Source organism: Oryctolagus cuniculus, chromosome 5 (genome assembly GCF_964237555.1).
Source record: "Oryctolagus cuniculus chromosome 5, mOryCun1.1, whole genome shotgun sequence".
In the NCBI taxonomy this organism is placed as follows: Eukaryota; Metazoa; Chordata; class Mammalia; order Lagomorpha; family Leporidae; genus Oryctolagus; species Oryctolagus cuniculus.
Genome location: NC_091436.1, coordinates 147,850,761 through 147,868,189, shown reverse-complemented (window position 1 = coordinate 147,868,189; position 17,429 = coordinate 147,850,761). Strand labels below are relative to the sequence as shown.

At 43.9% G+C, this 17,429-nt stretch overlaps 1 protein-coding gene across 3 annotated transcripts in view; it reads right to left on the bottom strand.

The window, feature by feature from the left end:
- CDKAL1 (CDK5 regulatory subunit associated protein 1 like 1) overlaps window positions 1-13,874 on the bottom strand; it is a 729,763-nt gene extending 715,889 nt beyond the window's left edge. For 2 of the 3 annotated variants that reach the window (XM_008262511.4, XM_051855824.2), the window contains exons 1-2: window positions 13,690-13,874; window positions 12,910-12,953 (exon numbers count right to left, since the gene is read on the bottom strand). The gene's annotated coding sequence lies outside the window, so the exon portion shown is untranslated. The remainder of the gene's footprint in view (window positions 1-12,909; window positions 12,954-13,689) is intronic. The other variant, XM_002714231.5, reaches the window with a different exon arrangement.
- Between the last annotated feature and the right edge of the window lie 3,555 nt (window positions 13,875-17,429).

The window sequence follows — 17,429 nt, the reverse complement described above, 5'->3', positions numbered from 1 at the left end:
CGGGGCGCCGGATTCTGTCCCGGTTGCCCCTCTTCCAGGCCAGCTCTCTGCTGTGGCCAGGGAGTGCAGTGGAGGATGGCCCAAGTGCTTGGGCCCTGCACCCCATGGGAGACCAGGAGAAGCACCTGACTCCTGCCATCGGATTAGCGCGGTGCGCCGGCCACAGCACGCCAGCCGCGGTGGCCATTGGAGGGTGAACCAACAGCAAAAGGAAGACCTTTCTCTCTGTCTCTCTCTCACTGTCACTGTCAAAAAATAAAAAAATTAAAAAAAAAAAAAAAAAAGCTACTTATGGAATCCAGCAAGTATACTCCTGAGTGTCATTCAAGAGAAATAAAGGCTTATATTCACATGAAAACCTGTACAAAAACATGTTTATAGCAGCTTTCTTTGTAGCCAAAATCTGTAAACAACCCAGATGGCCTTAAAAGGGTAAAAGGTTAAACACAACATGGTACAGTCATACCCTACAATATTGCTCGGCCATAAAAATGAATGCCATAACCCGGAACAATCTCCAGAGAATGATGCTGGGTGAATAAACTCAACCCCAAGAGGTCACATACAATGTGGTCCCATTTATACAATATACCTGAGATAACAAAGTTAAGGAAAGGAAGAACGGGAGAGTGGTTGGCAGGGATTGAGGATGAAGTGGAAGGAGAGTGGGTGTGACTGTAAAAGGACAACATCTAGGATCTTTTGAAATCTTCAGTATCATAGCTACATCAATGTCAACATCCTGCCTGTGATTCTCTGATGTACAGTTCTGCAAGATGCTACCACGAGGAAACCTAGGTAAAGTGTACAACTTAATAATTTTCAGGGAGGCAAGTGAGTCTATAATCAGGTTAAAACAAAATATTACAGAAAACACTACCTGGAAAAGGAAAATGAATCCCATACACTTGGAGATGTACTACTACTAACAGAATCTCCAGAAATGAAGCCTGCCCTCTCCAGGGTCATCTCATCAACCACTCACAACAATGGTATGATGTAGACGGTATTATCATCCTCTCTGTAAAGATGAGCTAACAGAAACACAGAGAAGGGAATTTGCCCAAAAAGGAAAACAAGGATGCAATGCTGATGAGTCCCAGCACACACCCTGTGCCATACTCTACTGCCTTCTTCATGACCACTCTTTCTCATCTGAATCACCTGAACCACAATATTAAGACCTTGTTTTCTTTCAGGCAACCACAAACTTTTCTGATGAATTTTCCTCCTCTTCATTTGCTGAATCTTTCCATTTACATCATTCAATTAACACCGTGACTTCCAACCAGGCTTATTTTTATCATGTAGTATATTCTTTACAACTATGACAAACCACACACTGTGAATCAGACAAATCTGTATTCATATCTCAGCTAGATTTATATTGTGCTAATAAAAGATTAGAAATACCCTGCTAATGTGCCTGAGAAAGCAGAAGAGGATGGTCCAGGTGCTTAGACCCTTGTACCTATGTGGGAGACCAGAAAGAAGTTCCTGGCTCCTGGCTTCAGCCTGGCCCAGCCCCAGCCATTGCTGCCATTTGGGGATTGAAACAGAGGATGGAAGCTCTCTCTCCCTGCTTCTTCCTCTCTATATATAACTTTGCCTTTCAAATAAATAAAAATAAATCTCTCCCAAAAAATTAGAAATAATCCAAATGTCAATCAATAAATGCCCAAATTGTCAATAATATGTATACCAGGTAATCATGTTGGGTTTGTTCATCTCAGGCCTCCCCTTTGCTAGTCACAGCAATGGGACACAGATGGGCCAATGCTGTGGTGTAGCAGGTAAAGCTGCCGCCTGTGGCACCAGTTTGAGTTCTGGCTGCTCTACTTCCGATCCAGCTCCCTGCTAATGCACCTGGGAATGCAGCAGAGGATGGTCCAAGTGCTTGAGCCCCTGCATCCATATGGGAAACCTGGAAGAAGCTCCTGGCTTCAGCCTGCCCCAGCCTGGGCCATCGCCATTTGGAGAGTAAACCAGCAGATAAAAGGTATCTATCTGTCTGTCCCTCTCTTTCCCCATCCCCCCGCTCTCTCTCTCTCTCTCCATCTCTGCCTTTCAAATAAATAAATAAAGCTTTTTTAAGAGGGGAAAAAAAAAAGGAATGAGACAGAGAACCCAAGTCTGACACAATAACCCATGCTCCTGGCCACAGGTACATGCAGGGTCAGTTGTGACAAGCCCGCCCATCAGAATCACTGAGAGGACTTCTATGCCAGAGCTAATGGAAGAGATGGCTTCTCTTTTCACTGAAGTGGCTAAGTTAAATGACTGCCAAGTTGGGGACACGAGCAACCACCTTGCCTGCCACAGGGAGTAAGCCTACTTAAGGAATGAAGCCTAGTAAGAGCTGGAAAGATAAAGCACCAGACTGACATTTTTTGAGCATCTGGGTCCAACCAACACCTGAAGCCCTGTTCTGTCCAGTCATGTGAGCCAGTAATTTCCCTCTGTAGCTCAATTAGTTTGAGCTGATTAGGGCAGCTCTAACATACAAGAGCCCCAGCCAACTCAATAATCTAAAGAAGCTGAAATGAACCAGGTTAGTCTTTCCCAAATTGATTGTTTTGTTTAAAATATTAGCTATCAATTTTTTAAAAATTCTTCTGTAGTCAAAGAAAAACCTGGGAAATCCTGCCTCCTCAGAGATTCACAGTGCACATTATTAAAGACTATGAAGAAATGGATTAAAACTTGAAACTCACTTATCTTGGGAATTTTCTGGAAATCCACTTCTCATAGATCTTCCCCTCCTGAGCAATGATAGGACTAAAAACAGAAGGCCCGAATGATGCAGACCTCCAAATACCCTCCCACACTCTGCACAGATAAATTCCTTTTCCTCTAGGAAATGGTTCTTTGCCCACATGCTCTGCCTTCCAGTCAGTTACTAATGAATGAACTGTCCATCCACCTCACCAGCAGCAGCCCTTCCCCTGACCAATCAAGCACAAAATTCTAGCAACAATCCTTTTTCCTTCATCATCACTAACTGCCTGCCTCTCTGCTGAATCATTACCAACTGGAAATAAATATATTGTATCTTCCATTTAAAAGGCAAAAACAGGATTGCTGTTGTGGAGCAGTGGGTTAAGCCACCACTTGTGATAATCACATCCTGTATCAGAGTACCGGTTCCAATCCCAGCTACTCCACTTCCATTCCAGCTTCCTCCTAATGTGCTTGGGAAGGCTGTGGATGATGGATAGTTGGGCCCTTGCCATCAATATGGGGGACCCAGATAGAGTTCCAGGCTCGTGGCTCTGGACTGGCCCTGGGGGAGTGAACCAGTGTACAGAAGAACTTTCTCTGTCTCTCCCTGTCACTCTGCCATTCAAATAAATTTTACACACACATGCACAAAAAAGGATAAAACACATTCAACATAATGAAGATACAACTGACAAAAGGGAGAAAATATCTGCAAATTATTCATCCAACAAGAGTCTGATACCTTGAATATACTCAGAATTCAAATAACAGCACAAGAATATTTTAAAAATGACCTCAATAGGGGCTGAGATTGGGAAATGGCAGGTTAAGCCACTGCCTATGACATTGGCATCTCATGTCAGAGTGGCGGCTGCTTGTTTCCAGTCCAGCTCCCACAGCTGTTGTGCCTAGAAAAGCAGCAGAGGACGGCCCAAGTGCTTGACCCCTGCCACCCACATGGGAGACCTGGAAGAAGTTCCTAGCTCCTGGCTCAGGCCCAACAATTAGGGAGTAAACCAGCAGGTGGCAGATCTCTTTCTTTCTCTGTCTCAACCCCACCCCCCACCACCACCCCCATCATTCTGCCTTTCAAATAAATATTTAAGTGACCTGGAATCACTTTTAACATACAAATGACCAACAAGAAAACATACAAATGACCGACAAGCATACGAAAACTTGCTCAACATCATTAACCATCAGAGAAACGCAAATCAAAATCAATCATCTTACCCTTGTTAAGATGGCTATTGACAAAAAGACAAAAAACAACAAATTCTGCAGGACAAAGAGGAAGAAGAAATCTCGTACATTGTTGATGGAGATGTAAATTAGTACAGCCATTGTACAGCACAGAATAGAGGTTCCTCAATAAAGCAGAAATAGAATTCCCATATGAACCAGCAATCACACTACTGGGTATATATCCAAAAAATGAAATCAGTCTGTTGAAGAGACATCTGTACCTCCATGTTTATCACAGCACAATTCACAACTGACAAGATATGGAATCAACCTAGGCAGCCATGAACTGATGAGGGATATAGAAAATGTGCTATGTACAGTGGATTATTATTCATTCAGACATAAAAGAACGAAATCCTGTCATCTGCAGTGACATGGATAGAACTGGGGGTTGTGAAGTGAAATAAGCCAGGTGAAAAAAAGACAATATCACATTTCCTCATTCATATTTGGAAATTTAAAAGGTTGCTCTCATAGACATAGATAGTGGAACAGAAGTCACCAGAGGGTAGGAAGGAGGATAGCAAGAGGATAGATATCGAAATCCAGTTATATGGGAGGAGTAAGTTCTAGTGTTTTATAGCACAGCAGGGTGACTGGTTAACAATTTATGGTATATCGTTTAATTAACCAGAAGATTGGATTCTGAAAGTTATCAACACAAAGAAATGACAAATACTTGAGGTGATAGAAATGTCAATGGCCACTTTGATCATTACACACTGTACAGAAACATCCCCACTGTACCTCATACACACCGTATGTGCCCATTAAAAACATAACACAAAAGCAAAAATCTCTTTTGATCCCCTTTCCTCCTATCTCTACCACATTTCTCTTCTTTAAAGAGAAACTCCCTGCAAAAGCTGTCTGTCTGTACTTACAGTCTCCAATTTCCCACTCCCTTTCTCTTCTGAACCAGGCTTTCACCCCCATTACTCCACCAAAATTGTCTGTCCTGATTTCAGTGACCTCCAACGCTCTATACAATCAGTTCTCAGTCACTGTTGAGTCACTATTGAGTTGGAAAACTATAGACCATGCCCCCCTTGAAGCATGTTCTTCCCCAGCTTCTGGGACACCATACACTCTTAGCTCTCCTCCTTCTACAGGAGCAGTACTCTCGTCTCCTATGTCCTGCCTCCTCACCCAGACTCTGCACTGAGATGTCCCCCTGGCTCTGTTACAGGGACTTTCCTCCTCTCCAATTACAGGCACTACTTATGTGATCTCATCCAGTCCCAGAACCTTGAAATATCAACGCTGTGCTCATATAACCAGCCACCCTCCTCCCTTGAACTTCAGTCTCAGATGTCCAACTGCCTGGAGGACGCCCCTGCTAGAATATCTAATAATTAGTCTCAACTTTAAAAGTCAGAAACAGAGCCACTAATCCTTTCCCCACCTCAAAGCCTCACAACTTTCCCCAATTTCATTTAAAATCAATTTCAATCTTCTACCTGCTCACACCAAAAATCCTAGAATCATCCCCAACTTCTCCTTCCTTCACAATAAATCCAATCCACCAACAAAATCCTGTTGGATTTCCCTTCAAAATATATCTAGAATCTATTTGCACCTACAATCACTATTACATTCTTGCTCCAAATCAACATCTTATCCATATTTTAAGATGTATTTATTTGATAGAGTTACAGAGAGAGAAAGGGAGAGACAGAGAAAGGTCTTCTACCAGCTGGAAGGAAGGAGCTGGGCCGATCCGAAGCCAGGAGCTTCTTCCGGGTGTCCCACGTGGATGCAGAGGCCCAAGCACTTGGTCGATCCTCCACTCTTTCCCAGGCCATAGCAGAGAGCTGGATCAGAAGAGGAGCAGTCGGAACACAAATCAGCACCCATAAGGGATGCCGGAGCTGCAGGCAGAGGTTTAGCCGACTACTCACAAGTGCCAGCGCCTTGTCTGTATTGTTGCTACTTTTCCCTGGATTACTGCAATGCCTACTTTCCCTACTTCTTCAATTCCAAGAACATTTTCAGCACAGAAATCAGGGACCCCTTAAAAACCCAAGTTCATCAGAAGCTTCCGGTCAGCCCTTTTCAGTGGTATTCCATCCTAGAGTAAAAAGCCACTACACTGAGGCCGGCACTGTGGAGTAGTAGGCTAAGCCTCTGCCTGTAGTGCCAGCATCCCATATGGGCGCCAGTTTGCGTTCCAGCTTCTCCTCTTTCCATCCAGCTCTCTGCTTATGGCCTGGGAAAGCAGTGGGAGATGGCCCAAGTGCTTGGGCCCCTGCACCCACATGGGAGACCCAGAAGAAGCTCCTGGTTTCAGATCAACCCAGCTCTAGCTGTTGCGGCCATTTGGGGAGTGAAATCAGCAGATGGAGATCTTGTTCTCTCCCTCTCTCTGTAACTTTCCCTTTCAAATAAATAAAACCTTAAAAAAAAAAAAAGCCACTACACTACAAAGATCCGCAAGGACATACACGATCAGCCTTCTGTTGCCTCTCTGACCCCATTTCCCACCATCCTCTTCTCCGCACTCACTCACACAGGCTTCTTGGCTTGTTCACCTGGCACACACCCACTTCACGGCCATATTCTTGACTGGAAGGCTCTTCTCAAGAGCCCTGAATGACTCACTCACCCATGCCCTTCAGGACTTTGCTCAAATGTCATCAGTGAAGCCACCTCAACCTCCCCCTCCCACACACATGTCCTTTGATCCAGGAATGTCATTTCATTTCCTTTCCCCTATCCCTGCTTAAACACTTGCCTATGTATTCTTTCCTTTTGTTCTTACTCTTTCTACTAGAATATACATTCTGTAAGGATTAAGGTTCCCGTGTGCTTCGTTCACTGCTTTAGCCCAGGTGCCTAGAGCTATGCTTAGCACACCACAGGTTCTCAAATCGCTTTTTTATTATTATTACTTTACTATGGACTGCACAGTCCAATAAGATAGGGACCCAGCTAATCCCTCTGCCACGTCCTACTCTGTCCCAGCTGTCCCAAATGAACTCCCATTTCAGATGTTTGCGGTTGCCAAACTAGCTTCTCCTTTAGGGATTCTTACACTTGCTATTCCCAAGTGGCATATTACCCACCAAGATATTTACAGGGCTTGCTGTCCACCTAGCTATACCAACGATACCTCTTCAGAAGGGCCTTTCCTGACCACACTGCCCAAGCCTCCCCACATGCTTTCACTAAGCCACCCACAACCCTGCATTATACTTCATTGTCATAGCATTTACCTACCTTACACGGTATGCATACATTATATGTGTGTGAGATTCTCATTACAATGTAAGCTTTATAAGCACAACGATAGCTTCTCTTTTCATCAGTGTCTAATACCCCTATCAATGCCTAGCACATAGAGCAGGCACACAATATTTATTGACTAAATGAATGAATACGATGCATATTTAAGTTGAATTTAGCTAAGGTTTCTGTAACATAGAAGGAATTTTTTAAAAGATTTATCTATTTTAAAGACAGAGTTACAGAGATAGAGGGAGAAACAGAGAGAAATAGATCCTTCTACTGGTTCACTCCCCAGATGGCCGTAACAGCCAGGGCTGGGCCAGGCCAAAGCCAGGAGCTTCTTTCAGATCTTCCATGTGGATACCGGAAGCCCAAGAACTTGGGCCATCTTCCACTGCTTTTCCCAGCCCATTAGCAGGGATCTGGATCAGAAGTGGAGCAGCCAGGACATGAACCAGCACCCATATGGGATGCAGGTATTGGAGGTGGTAGCTTTACCTGCTACGCCACAATGCTTGCCCCAACAAAGAAACTCTTATACTGGTTGGCCAGTTTTAGTTGATGCCTAAGCCATCACTATCATCCTATGAAATAATTAAGGTAAGTGAGAAAGACTAAGACAAGGCCCTGCCTCTGAATGTTACTAAAGAAATTAGTAACTAATGTTACTAAAAAAGAATTATGACTAATTGAATGACATATTTAAAGCTGCATTTTTTTAATTTTTATATCTATATACAACGTGCATGGATCCACTGTAGGGAAATAGAATGGAAGAAGAGGAATTATGTCCACTCCACAAATTATATCATCATTGGGGTGGGCAAGTAGGGAATACTGCCAAGCTCATGTTGCAAAACTTAAGACCAGAGAAGCTAAAGGATTTGAACATTTTTTTGAAAAGATTGATTTTTATTCATTTGAAATACAGAGTTAGAGAGAGGCAGAAACAGAGAGGGAGAGGTCTTCCATCCACTGGTTCATGCCCCCAAATGGCCAGAACGGCCAGAACTGGGCTGATCCAAAGCAGGAGCTTCTTCCAGTTCTCCCACATGGGTGCAGGGACCCAAGGACTTCAGACATCTTCCAATGCTTTCCCAGATGCATTAGCAGGGAGCTAGATGGAAGTAGAGCAGCCAGGACTCAAACAGGCGCCCATATGCGCTACAGGCAGGGGCTTTAACCTGCTGTGCCACAGCACCGGCACTGGATCTTAACATTTCTAGAACTAGAACTAGGACCTAGGCCTCCTGTCAATACCAAGAATACTCTTTCCACTACGGCTGTGCCTCACTGGCAAAGCACAAACAGTGCAAGCATCTACTGTGACATGAAGTAAACACATCCCAGGAAACAATAGGCAAAGAAAAAACAGGCAATTCACTTAAGAAAGACAAATCACCAATAAAGATATGAACAAATGGTCAACTACACTCATGACAAGTATTGAAAGAGTGAGTTGTTTCTCATCTACCTCACTGATAAAAAAGGCTAGCCAAAACTCTACTGTTGGCTGAAAGCATGGTAAACTGTATACCCACTCTGTGGGGCAACCTGGGCATATCAAATTTTAAAACATGTACATCCTTTGACCCAGTAGCTTCATTTCCAGAAATCCACTCTAGGGAGACAGAGGAGATAACTATAAATCAGAGTTTCCTAAACCTAGCTGTATATCATAAGCACTTAAACAACCTCACTCATCACCATAAGTTTAAGTTTTCACCTTGAACAAACTAGTGAAAGCAACTGTTAACCCAGCAGAGTCTTAAAATAACTAATATGGAAATGATAATTTGAGAATAAAAGAAAAACCAGCTAAAGAGAACAACAGGATTAGATAAAAAATAGTTTTCTCAGGACAGGCATTTGACTTAGCAGTTAAGATGCAGGTTAAGACACACATCTGTGTTACACACTGGAGTTCCTGGGGTACACTCCCAACTCCATCTCCTGATTCCTGCTAATGCACACCCTGGGAGGCAAGAAGTACATTCCTACCACCTACCTGAGAAACTGGATTGAATTCCCACCCTCCCTCCTGCCCCAATCATTGTGAGCATCTGAGGAATGAGTCAGAAGACAGGAGATCTCTCTGTGTGTCTCAATAAATTTTTTAAAGTTTTTTTCTCAAAGATAGAGCAGTGGAAATAAAAACAGCCAATGAAAGAGGAAATACAGGAAATGATCAAAGAATAGAAGATGCAAAACCCTAGAGAAGCAGTTACCAAGCTGAATGAGGGAAGCTTTATAACATCACATACTCAGGCTCCATTCTGAATCAGAACCTCAAAGAGTAGAACTCAGGGATTAATTTAAAAACTGCCCAGGTAATTTCACTGAACATCCCTAACTAAGAACCACAGCAGAGGCTCTCAGTCTTGTGTGTTCATTCTGTTCACCTGAGGAGCTTTTGAAAATTAAGAACAACTGAGCACCAGGCCAGCTAAATCAATCTCTGGGAATAGACTCCTTTGCAGTAATTTTCATGCATGTGGCTACAGCTGCAAACCAATGTTCTGGATTAGTGGTTTTGATGGTGTGGTTCCTAGAACAATAGATGCAGCATCATAGGAACTTCTTAGAAATGAAAATTCTTGGGCCTCCACTCCAGATGTCCTGAATCAGGTATCTGAGTAAAGTCCACAATCTTTAACAAGACTGTTTTGCATTAAAGTTTAAGGATCATCGTCCTAAAGATATTCTTACATAAAAATCATCTAGAATGCATGTCAAGACAATACTACCTGGTCAGCTGGTCTTTATCAAAATACCAAGACAATCAATGGGGGAAACACTGGTCTCTTTAACAAGCGATCCAGTACAAGAGCACAGCCACATGCAAAGAATGAAGTTGAAACCCAATCACACACCACAAGACCTAAATTCAAGAACATTGTGAAACTCAGAAGAAATTATGGGCATAAATCTTCACATTAGAATAAGCACTAGTTTCTTAGTGATGACACCAAGAGCCAAAGCAACAAACAAAAAATACACGAGACTTTATCAAAATTAAAAACGTTATACCTCAGGGGCTGACGCTATGGCATAGCTGGTAAAGCTGCTGCTTGCAGTGCCAGCATCCCAGATGGGCACAGGTTGGAGTCCCTGCTGCTCCACTTCTGATCCAGCTCTCTGCTATGGCCTGGGAAAGCAGTGGAAGACAGCCCAGGTCCTTGAGCCCCTGAACCCACATTGGAGACCCAGAGAAAGCTCCTGGCTTCGGATTGGCCCAGTTCTGGCTGTTGCGGCCATTTAGGGGGTGAACCAGCAGATGGAACACCTCTCTCTGTCTCTCTGCTTCTACCTCTCTGTAACTCTGCCTTTCACACAAAATAAAACACAATAAAACTTTGTATCTCAAGGACACCATCCAAAAAATGAAAAGGCTGGCGTTGCAGCTCACTCAGCTAATCCTCCACCTGTGGTGCCGGCACACCGGGTTCTAGTCCCCGTTGGGGCACTGGATTCTGTCCCAGTTGTTCCTCTTCCAGTCCAGCTCTCTACTGTGGCCCGGGAGGGCAGCAGAGGATGGCCCAAGTGCTTGGGCCCTGCACCCACATGGGAGACCAGGAGGAAGCACCTGGCACCTGAACAGCACAGCGCGCCAGCCGTGGCGGCCATTTGGGAGGTGAACCAACGGAAGGAAGACCTTTCTCTCTGTCCCTCTCTCTCACTGTGTAACTCTGCCTGTCAAAGAAAAAAGGAGGGGGAGGGGGAGGGGGAGGGGGAGGGGAGGGGGAGAGGGAAGGAAAACGATGAAAAGCCATACAACAGAAAAAAATAGTGGAGGCCGGCATAGGAGGCCGGTGCAATGGGTTAAGCTGCTTGCCTGCAACGCCACCATTCCATATGTGCTCTGGTTCCAGTCCTGGCTGTTCCACTGCTGATCCAATTTCCTGCTATTGTGCCAGAGAAGGCAGCGGAAGATAGTCCAAGTGCTTGGACCCCTGCCATCCATTTGGGAAACCTGGATGGAGTTCCTGGATCCTGGCTTCAGCCAGGCCCAGCCCCAATCATTGCAGTCATTTGGAGAGTGAGCCAACAGATGGAAGATCTCTCTTTCTTTCTCCCCATCTCTGTAACTCTGCCTTTCAAATAAGTAAATAAATAAATCTTTAAAAGAAGAAAATACTGGTAAATCATGTATCTGGCTATTGTTGAATATCAGACTATATAAAGAACACAACTCAAAAATAAAGACAAGTAATGCAATTTAAAATATGGGCAGGGTAAGTATTTGGTGCAGCAGTTAAGACACCACTTGGGACACCCTCATCCCTTATCAGAACACCTCACCTCCACTCCAAATTCCAGCTTCCTGCTAATGAATGCCCTGGGAAGCAACAGATGATAGCTCAAGTACTTGGGACCCTGATACCCACATGGAAGACCCAGATAGAGTTCCCAGCTCCTGGCTTCCGTCTGGCTCATCCCCAGGTGTTGCCATCAATTGAGGAATCAACCAGTAAGTGGGAGTAAAGATAGAGAGAGGGGTCTCCCTTTCAAATAAGTTAAAACTTTAAATATGTGCAAATGACTTAAATAGACAGATCTCCAAGGAAAATATGAAAATGGCTGACAAGCACAAGAAAATCCAGCAAGGACATCCAAACCATACCTGGTATATTACTTCACATCCATGTGAATGGTATAACAAGAAAGATAATGACATTATTAATAGCATGTGGTTGGGGCCAGTTATTCCTCTGCCTGCGGCACTGGCATCCCATATAGGCACCAGTTCTAGTCCTAAGTGTTCCACTTCCAATCCAGCTCTCTGCTATGGCCTGGGAAAGCAGTAGAAGATGGCCCAAGTCCTTGGGCCCCTGCACCCACATGGGAGACCCAGAAGAAGCTCCTGGCTCCTGGCTTCGGATCAGCACAGCTCCTGCCATTGCGGCCATCTGGGGAGTGAACCAGCCGATGGAAGACCTCTCTGTCCTGCTCACTGTCTATAACTCTACCTCTCAAATAAAATAATTATCTTTAAAAAAATTAATAGCATGTGGTTTACATCACCATTACCCAGGGAGAATGAGACCAGTTAGAAGACAAAATACAAAATAAGGCATAAAGAACTCCAAATTTAACTGCCCAGGAGAACCACCTATAATGGAAACTAAGAAGCAGCCAGCAGAGAAAATCGGGGTCACAGAAGTCCCCCCAAAAAAGGTGGGGGGTGCATATTCAGAAAGCAGACACAATCAGTGCTGCTAAATGAAAATGAAAGGTTAAGCAATATAAATGAAAATATGTAAGGGGCAGCATTGTTGGCATAGCGAGTAAAGCCGCCGCCTACAATGTCGGCATCCCATATGTGCGCCAATTTGAGTCCCACCTGCTCCATTTCCCATCTAGCTCTGCTATGGCCTGGGAAAGCAGAAGAAGGCCCAAATCCTTGGGCCCCTGCACCCACGTGGGAGACCCGGGGGAAGCTCCTGGCTTCGGATCAGCACAGCTCCAGCTGTTGTAGCCAACTGGGGAGTGAACCAGCGGATGAAAGACCTCTCTCAGCCTCTCCTTTCACTGTGTAACTCTTTCAAATAAATAAATAAATCTTTATAAAAAAAGAAAAGAAAATATGTCTTGGATTTAGTGGTATGAAAATCATGTTTCCATGAAATGATAGTGGTAAATTTGCCAAGAAATTAAGCTATCTTTCTTCACATTCTAATTTGTAATATGCCACTCAAAAGGTTTAAAATCTACCTTGATTATTAGCAATTAGTCTCACGTCCTCTTGAAAGATGAGTCTGGAAAATAAAAACTGATTACAAAAAACAAGCACCCAGCAAGCTTACAAAACCAGTGTAAGGACTTAAAACTACCTAAAAGGAATCAGACTTCACCAGACAGCTTTATAGGGTAGGGTTAACGAAGTTCCACACCACTGCTGCTTACTGCTAACAGACAGGTGTGCCGCGATCTGCCAAGCCGGTGATCCAGCCTCTGACCCTAGGAATAGGTGCCACCCCACACTACAACACGTCAGCGCAATGCGTGTAAGCAGCTCCTACAAAACAGTAACAGGCACCGGGACAGGCACCCGGATCACCGTCCACCCAAAGACACGTGTTACCCCGAGAATCCGCAAGATTCCCTAAGTACAGGAGAACAAAAAGTGAAAGAGCAGAACAGCTGCTCCTCTGGCCAACTTCGGTTTAAATTCTTCATAAGATATCTCTGTGAAAGTTGGATGATTGAAGCCCTTGCCACTTCCCACAGGTTCACTAGCGTAGAAAGTGGGAGAACAATGAAGTTAAATCTAACCACTAAGAAGAGATCTCCTAACATCTGAGGTCAAAGACCTCTTCCTCACTGCCGGCAGCGCAATCTGCCTCCCATTCCCCCATCCCAGCTGGCGAGTTCCCTTCTAACTGCGGAACAAATAAGCAAATCGCCCAAGACTGAAAATACAGAAATAAAGGTTCGCCATTAAAGGGCCTCAGACTCCACTCCGCCCTGCTAGGATCTACTCGGCAGTCTTACCTTGCAGTCAGGAATTAACAACCGGCCCAAAACGAAAGCAAATCAACACTCTTCAGAAACTACGGACTTTACATGGAGCGCGCCATGACACCCACGTCCCGCCACGTTTATTTACGCATGCTCGGCGACGGTGTCCCGGAGAGGTCAAATTGCGTCATTGCTGAACGCGCCGGGTTCCGGTTTAATTCGATTAATAAGTTTCTTGGATTCCAGACAAAATACATTCATAGGTGTTTGGATTCTAGAATCTCTTCATAACTAACTTTTACGTAACTCTTATTGTCAGTCACTCTGCTAATCGCTTTACATAAACATTACCTCACTGTTTATTTATTATTACTATTTCTAAGCGTTTACAAAAGAGGGAACAGGGAGTTTTAAATACTTAGGCGAAGTTGCGCTTGAATCCCGTTTTGATTCCCAAAGAACCTAGTAGCTTCCTTAACCTTTGGGGAAAGTGGCTCTTTAGTAGGAAAAAACATTTAGTAGATTAAATGTAACGTAGATCATGCGACATCAAGCAAGTAATTTGAGATTTTTGTTTTTACTTAATTTTGGAATGCTGAGACAGCATGGAGGAAAACAGCGTTTATGGAGTATACTGATCCTAAATTGGTTGTTTTACCTATTGCTTCACTGTATTATTCTTGACTCAAGACACTGGTATTTGGTATTCTGCTTGCAGAAAGAACATCTCCACTTAAAAAAAAAAATGTGGAGACAATAGGCCACCAACAGGACTCAGAAATCGTGACTTTATGCCCAACTTTGGGTTTCACAGTGATTTGGGACAAGAACTTTACATTTTGCAAATACCTTTCTGAGCACAATTTCTTCTAATTAAAATACCCTCCTTTTCTCTGCTTACTCATACCCATAAGAATCCCAATGGCCTCCTGCAGTCCTCCTCCAACTCAGTAAAATTGTGTTGTCCCTGAGCTGCCTTCTTGCTTGTGATCCTACTGCCTGGCTCATAACCTTGCATACAATAGTGTCTTGGTAAACATATGTGAGTGAAAATCATGAAGTGAAATGCAGTAGTCCCTCCTAATCCCAATTCTGTTTTCCGAGGTTTCAGTTATCCACAATCAACCACAATCCAAAAATATTAAATGGAAAACTCCAAAAATAAATAATCCATAAGTTTTAGACAGCTTTTGTTAGACTCCTTTGCTATAATTATGATATTTTGTTATGTTATTGTTCATTTGTTTCTTGCCTGATTTATAAATTAAACACTATAATAATAATTATATATGTTTAGAAAAATAGTATATAACTGTATAGGGGTCAATACTATTGATGGTTCAGGCATCCAGCGGGGAGTCTTAAAAGGTGTCCCCTGTAGATAAGGGAGAGCTCCTGTAAATTAGCCTCTGGTTGTCTTTGGACTGATACTGACTTTTCTCCATGTAATCTAACCACTAGGGGTCAGAGTGCTATACTTGTAACATCAGCTCTCCTATTCCAACAATTTACACAAATAGGTTTGAGTCAATTCTATAATGAATTTTATCTTTTCATGCTTACACTCTCAGTACAAGTGTTTGGGAGCTATACAAGGGCCCATGGCCCAGGCCAGAGCAATGGGAACACCGCATGTAAATCAAACAAGGCCAGCGTGAATTCTGGGCTCTCCATCAGCTGCCAGAATGTGGGGCTGAACCTTCCAGGCTACCATGTGCAGAACCTGCCTGAGACCAGAACGATTCCAGAGGAAAGCATAGTTGAGCAACGAATGGAGTAGTCAGTAAGCTCTAAACACAACTGGAAGCTCTTACTTTCAGCCAGCTTTATTCTGAGCAGTTTTGTGAAGAAGTAAGTCCTCCCTTTTTTCTTAAGATAATTAAAATGGATTTCTGTCCCCTCCAAATGAAAAAAAAATCCCAAATTTCTTATTGCTACATATTCTCTTCTTAAAAAAAGGGGGGTGGGGGTGGGGCTGGCACTGTGGAGTTAGGCACGGCATCCCATATGGGTGCTAGTTCGAGTCCCAGCTGCTTCTCTTCCCATCCAGAAAACAGAATATGGCCCAAGTACTTGGGTTCCTGTACTCACTTGGGAGACCAGGAAGACGATCGTGGCTCCTGGCTCCTGGCTCCTGGCTTCAGATCAGCATAGCTCTAGCCATTGCGGCCATTTGGGGAGTGAACCAGCAGATGAAAGAACTTTCTCTGTATCTCTCCTTCTCTGTAATTCTATCTCTCAAAGAGATAAATAAAATCAGTGGAGGATGGCCCAAGTGTTTCAGCCCTGCACCCGCATGGGAGACCAGGAGGAGGCACCTGGTTCCTGGCTTCGGATCGGTGCAGCTCAACAGCCGTGGCGGCCATTTGGGGGGTGAACCAACGGAAAGGGAGGACCTTTCTGTCTCTCTCTCTAACTCTGCCTGTCAACAAATTAATTAATTAATTAAAATTAAAATTAAAAAAAAAATTTCCTGACAGAGAGTTCCCATCTACTGGTTCTCTCAAATGCCCTCAGCAGCCTGAGTGGAAGCCAGGATCTAAGAGCTTATTCAGTCCTCGCATGTGGGTGGCAGGGACCCAATTACTTGAGCCATGACCTGCTGGCTCCTAGGATGCACATTAGCAAGAAGCTAGAGTCAGGAGCAGAGCCAGGTATCAAACCCAAGAACTCCAATATGGGACACAGTATCCTAACCAATGTCTTAACCATTAGACCGAACACCTGCCCCTACATATTCTCTCTTCTTAAAAAATATACTTTATTTATTTGAAAGAGTTATGGTGGGGGTAGAGAGACAGAAACAGAGACAAGGAGACCTTCATCACACGTTCAATCCCCAGATGGCCACAATAGCCAGTGCTCATTTGGTCTGAAGCCAGGAGCCAGGACCTTCCCGGTCTCCTATGTGGCGGCAGAGGCCCAAGCACGATGCTTTCCCATGTGATGAGTAAAGAGCTGGATTGGAAGTGAAGCAGCTGAGACTCAGTCTGGTACCCATATGTGATCTCCATGTCACAGACAGTGGCTTTACCCACTATGCCACAACACTGGCCCCTATGTATTCTCTTGATGATTAAAAAATAATAATTTGCATGTGCTATCTAACTCCTTGATTGCTTGTAAGTATCTGTGGGAAACAGACACATAATGTTTTCTCTGTCCTTCAGTAATATATGACTCTATAAATTACAAAGCTGCAGGGGTCGGCACTGTGGTGCAGTGGGTTAACGCCCTGGTCTGAAGTGCCGCCATCCCATATGGGTACCGGTTCGAGACCTGGCTGCTCCACTTCCGATCCAGCTCTCTGCTGTGGCCTGCAAAAGCCATAGAAAATGGCCCAAGTTCTTGGGGCCCTGCACCCGTGTGGGAGACCCAGAAGAAGCTGCTGGCTTCAGATCGGCACAGCTCTGGTCGTTGCAGCCAATTGGGGAGTGAACCATCAGATGGAAGACCTCTCTCTCTGCCTCTCCTTCTCTCTGTGTAACTCTCACTTTCAAATAAATAAATAAATATTTAAATAAATAAATTACAAAGCTACAGAGTTGTATGATAATATATTTATGACATATGTACATTATACCAAGGATTGTACAGGAAACAATACAGACCAAGATTGCTACCCTTTTAAGAGTTTATATGTTAGCAGTTTATATGATAGACAAAACATACTGAATATGATATAAAGCTTATACAGTGTGTTCAAAGCTGATACTAACGGCCAAAAAAACCCATAGCAGGTTAAAGAGTACAAAGAGTCAGGGCTTGGGGCA